This window comes from Lasioglossum baleicum, chromosome 17, assembly GCF_051020765.1.
Source record: "Lasioglossum baleicum chromosome 17, iyLasBale1, whole genome shotgun sequence".
NCBI classification, from domain to species: domain Eukaryota; kingdom Metazoa; phylum Arthropoda; class Insecta; order Hymenoptera; family Halictidae; genus Lasioglossum; species Lasioglossum baleicum.
Genome location: NC_134945.1, coordinates 5,958,271 through 5,965,772, shown reverse-complemented (window position 1 = coordinate 5,965,772; position 7,502 = coordinate 5,958,271). Strand labels below are relative to the sequence as shown.

Genomic DNA, 7,502 nt, shown 5'->3' with positions numbered 1-7,502 from the left:
CAACGTCGGAGGGAAATCGTTCGTAAAATGGCTGCGCCGTTTTCGGGAGGAGGGGTAGCCGGGAGTCACGGTAGACAAATTTCTCGATACACGGCGGTGTTTCAACTTTGATGTCCGATAAACGCGCCCAAATAGTCTCGTAACTTCGAGGGTTTGTCGCCATCGATTATTCGATCTCGTTATCATGCAAGATTGCACGAATTGATCTCAAACATTGGCCACGTGATTGATGTAACTTCCAAAATGATCGGACCACTAGATAATGCCAATACGCGTACGTAAATATGTATCGATCCGGCCGCGTTTGCGTCGAATCGCTACCAAACCGATAATTTTAGCAAATAGGAGGAAATCGTTGCTGCCGGACGATCGTTACAATGATATTATCGGATGCATAAACATTTAAGAAAACCGATACTACTTTCCATTCTTCGATTCGCGCTGTACCATACCATTAGTTGCAAACAAATGACTTATTCGTAGACAATTTTCTGTTTTATGACAGTTAATCCACTCTGAAAAATATTTTAGGTCGAGCTGAAAATTTGAACATTTTTTTGCAGGTTAATATGACAGTGATTGAGCCAGGAAAAATAATAATTTGCATAGACAAAAATGTTCGTAGACCATTTATTCAAATTTATATGAATAAAATAACTGACAGTCTACTGACAACAATGATGAAGTACAGAGATCATCTGCTTCTGAACAATGACAGCGAGAGTCATAAGCAAAATTCAAATTTACAAAAACACGGAGAGAGGGTTAACTATAGTTCTGCGGAAAACGGTGAGAAAGAGAGAGTTTCGAAATCAGCGACAAGAGTACCCCGAATCGTTTCAAAACTGTTTTTACGGTCGCGACGTCGCGCACCGACTCGAATACAAATACGATCCGAAAGCACCGATGTATCCAGAATGTTCTACGACGCGATAGTTGTTTCTCTAAATCCAGGACTGGCGATCTTTTATGCAATGTTTCCAGTGAACGACTAAAGTTGCGCGCTTTTGAATTAGCTGAAGGTCAAAAACGATATTTGTTGGCGCAGGGGTCATTGATTTTAAATTATTTAATATTAATCAATGATATTATCCATAATACCAATCAATAATATTATTCAATAATATTATCGATAATATCAATCAATAATATCATAAATAATATTGATCAATCATATTACCAATAATATTAATCAATAATATTATCGATAATATCAATCAACAATATTATCATATAAATAATATTAATCAATAATATTACCAATAATATCGATCAATAATATTAATCAATAATATTATCCTTCTCTACGTTCTCTACATTCAGTCATAAAAAAATGATGTCGGTATGCGATCACTGTCCGTGCAGAACGCAGATTGTTGGACAGTAAACGCGACTTTACCGTATTGTAGATTCGTGCTCGAATAAACCTGTATCTTTTGAACTGGCGTGAAGTAATGAATTTGATTGAGTGATTAAGCAAATTATCTCTATCCCTATTTTCCAACCTCAATACCGAACGTAACAAGATAGAAAATCTGAACTCTTTGACCACTCCTGTATCAGATGAAATAGATACAGACAACACAAACGACGCGCGAGCGTTCATTCATCGACGCTGTCTACAAAACACCTCAAAGCGAGCGACGTCGCATAATTAAGTTCCGAATGAATTCCGCGAAGTTCGCGACTGACGTTCATAATCGGCGGAATTTTCAAATGGACCGCATAATTTACGAAACACGAGGCGGTTCTCGAGTCGCTCCGTAGATCGTTTCGCACATGCGGCGTGTCTGAAGTCGCGAGTTCCGCGAATCACAGTGAGGAGAGAGAGAGAGAGAGAGAGAGAGAGAGAGAGAGAGAGAGAGAGAGAGAGAGAGAGAAGATAGCTGTCTCGCAAAACAACCGAAAGACAGGAGGAACGGTTTCAAAAGTAAGTTTACGATGTCACGAGTCATAGTCGTTCCGAATACGAATACGTATACGAATACGCGATCGAAACGCGGCGACTAAATTATGCAAAGCGAAAGTACCCACGTAAGTGTCGGTTGCGCAAATGCTTCGTAAGAAGAACGCCCGGTAACGTCGTCGTCGTCGTCGTCGTCTGGTAATGTCCTCCTGCCTTCGCGATGACGAGAAAACGAATTTCTTCTGAGCAGCCTCTGCTGCCTCTAGATTGGCCGATTAACTCGACTTCCGAGGACTGCGTTCCGATTTCTTGTCCCCCGATCTTGTCTCAGCCGAACGCCGTGATCTACGGCAACCGTATTGCTTCGGAGCTCGATCATCCCCCAAAATTAAAATTCGGCCATGATATCCAACATGACATTAATAATACCTAGCATCGGCCTGCGTTAAATCTGGTGTTTTGTAATTTTTTACCACGCTTATATTAGCTTGCCGAGTTGTCGTTGTACGCGTCAATTCTTGTAGTCGAATTTTAAACCACTTCCCGATAACCTAGAGACTTGAAACTATAAATATATCTCAGAACTGGGTGACAATGCAATATTAAAAAACAAATTTAAAAAAAAAAACTGTGCGTCTAGGAGAAAAACAAAAATTTTAATATTAACCGTTACACCTCGCCCCGCAACGCTGGTAATTAAAATCGATTACAAGATATACATGTAAAGACTAAAAAGTAGAAAATAAAAAACTTTTTAAAAACCACGCTTATATTAAATTGTACTGAAAAGGAGAAAATAATTTTTTTCTCCTTTAAAAAAATTATTTTCTCCTTTTTAGTACATATTAATGTAAGCGTGGTTTTTAAAAAGTTTTTTTATTTATAGTTTTAATAACGTAAACAATATTTTGAATAATGGCACAACAATTTTTAATGGCGCCTCGCAGTCCCCATTCGAGTGCTAAGGGTTAATCTGCCGGCTCCAGTCTTGCGTGTAACCGTACCAAATTATATTGTGCAAATATTGTTAGGGTTCTGATTATTTCCAATAGTCGAAGGAGTCGTTTGAATTTCCACGATCTACAAGGCTGCTCGCACAAGACTAGGCCTGGATCCGCGAAGCGCCCATTTGCATACCTTCCGCTACTTCAAAACGCGACGACCACAACTTTATCGAAAATACCATCGACCTATTTACGACAACACAGTATCAACGTATATAAATATTTACAACGTTAATGGGCCTCGTAGAAATTATTCACTGACAGTAATTATCAGAAGTGCTTTGCGCTTGTCGTCGAGTTAAATATGGTAGATCCAGTCAGGTGAGCAAATTTCCGATAATACTAATTCGACTCGGATATTTTCAGCGCTCGCGCCCCATTTCGTAGTCGAAACCGTACGTTTTGCGATCTAGATTATTAACTTCGTGCCTCATCATTTATTTCCTGACAATCGCGGCTATCGCACACTGACGCTGACGCTTTACTATCAAAAATGGGTATCGTATACTTATTATAGATAGAATCAAATTCGTAGAAATATGTTCAGTACAGTCGGAAAAAGTCCGCGTACCGTCATTTTTAAATGTAAAAAATGAATCCACACAAAATTCCTTGTTCTGATTACATTTTTTCGTAAATAAATAAGAAATATAACAATATTTAACAATTCCGCCACGTCCCGGCCATGTTTTATAATATATCAACAACATAAAAACAAAATTGCGAGAGTTATATCAATTGCATTTATAAACAGTAATTTGTAAACATAAGAGAATTATCTGCACTTTTATACTATTTAAATAGATAAGTATTACGATTTCGAAATCGAGAGGAAGAGTTAATTTTTTTCTTTTTTAAATATTAAAATAAGGTACGGAAAAGAATATTTTAAATTTACGTTATACGCAGACATGCAAGCTAATTGATGCAACTCAATCGAGATGAGGAATTAACACATTCGCTCTAGATTAAAAAATCACGACGACAAATCGTCGATCGATTATTATTAGACTGCGGATCTTCATGCATTTATGAAGAAATTAACTGGGTCAAATATAAAACGATGAAAGATGTAAAAGATCTAAGAATATTGTTATGTTGCTTTCAACGTGGAAAGACTATCAAGGGTTAAAATGAATTTTTATTACCACGCTTATATTTATTAGGTTGCCAAGTCGTTGTTGTAGTATGTGTCAAGTCTTGTAATCGAATTTTAAACCACTTTCCGATGAGATAGAGGCTTGAAACTTTAAACTTAGCTCAGAACTGGATGACAATGCAATATTAAAAAACAAATTTAAAAAAAAAACTATGCGTTAAGGAGAAGAAAAAATTTTAATATTAAGCGTTACACCTCGCAGCGCGACGCTCGGTAGTACGTGATCGCGTTCAGCGCTCCCCACTCCGCGCGTCCCTACGTATATAATATTATACGTATGTAAAAGAAGCTTTTTAAAAACCACGCTTATATTAAAATGCACTAAAAAGGAGAAAGAAAAATTGAAAATATCTACACCCAAGTATTAGCGCGAGGGTTGCAATCAATAAACTGCGCCAGTTCACACAAACTAGAAATAAATCGGGTAAGATCGTTCTCTCCTTGTCAATATTTCCAGCGAAGTAAAAATAAACACCTGGCATCGACCTGCGTTAAATCTGGTATTTTTATAATTTTTTCGATTCGCGTGTACAAAGCGAAAAATGGATTCTACAGTCGCAAAAGTAGAATGACTCGCGTCCACGTCCGCGTTTATTGAAAATTGGGTTGCAGGTCGGTATTGACGTTTCCGCGCGGCAGTTTGCAGAGATGGGAAATAAATAGAGAAATTGTTTTCCGGTAATGGTCCTATTGAATTGCAAAAACATGGGACGAACGTTGCACAGCCATTCCTATTTATCGTGCCAGTGTCGCCAGATCGAGGCTTGTCTCCCACTCTGTCTTACACCTTCCACAACGCGACGTCTTTTCCCCACTCCCCGGCCGCGAGCGTCCCCACGCCACGCCCCGATCACGTGACGCGTTCCTCTATTATAATTTCGTGAACATTTGGAGACATGATGTTTTTCGTGAACTTTTTTATCTGAGATGGAACGGTAATTTAAAAAATGTGTTCTTTGATTTAATAATGTCTTAAATTTTGTATGATTCCTATCAATTAGAATCTAAACAAATTCTTAAATTTTTGTTTATTCATTCTCCAGCAAACTGGTCGGTTTAACATCTTAAAAAAATTCAAGTCCTTTTTTTATTGATTTTTAAGTGTGTCCAGTTAATATTGTCCTCGACTGTACACCACGTGACTGATCCAGTGCTGACAGAGAGGGGGAAACTGTATCGTGCTTTCTTCGGTGAAGTTTGAAAGATTCGGCAGGGGCCGATGATTTTTCTGGTGACGGGGCACGCGAAGGTACATCCGGCTCGCGTTGTCGCCGACGGGGTTTCTCGTATTTTTTTTTCGCAAGTGAAAGCCAAAGCAGTGACGCGAGTCTCCCGGTGAACGGTGTGTTCGACAGTGGGAATCCTTCATCCTTCTCTCGGCGTGTTTTCAGAACCGACGAACGGGTTCGAAGGTTGTCGTTACGAAATCGATCCACGTCTGTTGTTTTGACGTGAACGCTCTCCGGTTCGTACTTATCGCGCCATTAAGATCGCTTCTCTCGTTGTCGCGTTCCCGTCGAATTTTCCGCCCGAGTAAACTGACAAAATTCTGCCGGTCCTGTTTTCCCGAAAAATAGTCCGCTAATGGAACTGAATCAGCGAATAGTCGACTCTCGCGTTAGGAACAATTGTTAGGCTACGTTTGCTGTTTTTTTAATTAACAACTTCACGCTCTAAAGTGAACATCTACTTTCAAGTACGGTAGAAGTCTCTACTATCCCAAGAAGCTCCAAATTTAAATAACTTTAAATGAATTTAAATATTTTCGAAAATATTGATTTTACAGGAAAAAGTTTCAAACAAAAAATGAAGCTCATAAACAGCTCTACAAAAAAGGTTATATAGATTTTTCACGTATACCTATTATTTTGGCTGTCAGACCCAAAATAACTCGGCGGGGGTCGAATTAACTCTGTCTGTGTAAAAAATTTATATAGTTTTTGTATTTACTTCCGTAAATAATGGGAATTTTGAAAAATACTTCGGATAAAAGTTGTAGACCTCATCAATATACACATTTTATGTTATATTGATTTCTGTCATAAAGATAATACTTTCTGAGAAAAAAATGATAGTTAATTATTCACTTTAATTCACTTTATTTAATATCGTTTTTCTCAAAAACTATTGTCTTTATGACAAAAATCAATAGGATATAAAATGTGTACTTCGATGAGACCTACAACTTTTATTTTTTAAGTATTTTTCAAAATTACCATTATTTGCGGAAATAAATGAAAAAGAACTATGATTTTTATGGTTTTTTAATTATCCAAAGAATCTGTTGCGTTAAGAAGCAAGGCAGATTGCAGTGAATACGAACGACGAGTTGACTGTCATCCCAAGAAGATTAAAATCCTTTGATTTTTTCATAGAAGAAAATCGAAGAACGTCCGTTTGAGTTTCCACCATGTTTCCAATTGTTAAACAGAACGCTCGATGTAATAATAGCGACGTAATTATTGGGAAACTGTTTATTGTAATATTGTGGATTGTAGGTCGTAACGCAGGCCGATGTTTGCCTTTCGGCTCGGAATTACGGGGGGGGGGGCAATTATACGTTGCGAGTCGGCGACTCGTTCCGAAATAATTGCCACATAATTATTCCCGTAGTAAAAGAAGTCCGATATGCAGCTCCGTTACCGGCGTACGTGTGCTTCCCGTCATTCAAAGATCATCGACCTTATAGACGTCACGATGCGATAAGATTATAGTAATAGGTACAACTACTGTAAGTAGGTAAGCGTTTCAGTCTTTACACGATAGACCGGCAAGCCGAGCCGCAGACGTTCGAACGCGTGCGACGACTGCTTTCAGGAAAATGCTAAGCATTCCCTCGAAGTTGAGGGAACAAAAATTTTTTATTTACATAAAAATGTTTGCCCGACTCTGCCCAGTATAATTCTATGATTCTCAATTACCAATTTCATTCTCAACAATCATTTCCCATGGAAGAATCCTTCCAAATAATTGTGTAATAAAAAAACTGTTACCGGTCACGTGACGGTAGTTTCAGCGCGAAATGTGTGAGAGGGGCGGGTCAGAGAACTCGGCAGTTTCGACGGAACCGGGGAAGTAATGGATGTTACGAGTTTTTATTAAACAGCAACAGTAATTATTCCGCGAAACGAAACAAATCACTCGAGAGAACCTTTTACGGCGGAACCGGCAGGAATATTATTATGTTCATTTGCACGGAACACGTATGAAAAACGTGGACACTCATTTGGGTCAGCTCGGCGTGCAACAATGCTACGAAATAATATCATTCGATAACGTGTGTGCAAATTATTCTCCGTGCGGGCCGCGCGTATCTCCATTGTATTGTAATTGAAAAATTCGACGTGCAATGGATAAAGTAAAACTAGAACGCTCACCTGTTTGTGCCGGATAAAACGGTCGATATTGTAAGAAAAATGTTTACGGAATAAAA

The 7,502-nt window shown here is 38.4% G+C and overlaps 1 protein-coding gene across 9 annotated transcripts in view; it reads left to right on the top strand.

The window, feature by feature from the left end:
* Hr3 (nuclear hormone receptor 3 ROR-beta) overlaps positions 1–7,502 on the top strand; it is a 179,198-nt gene that overhangs the window by 92,638 nt on the left and 79,058 nt on the right. The gene's annotated exons all lie outside the window — the stretch shown is intronic.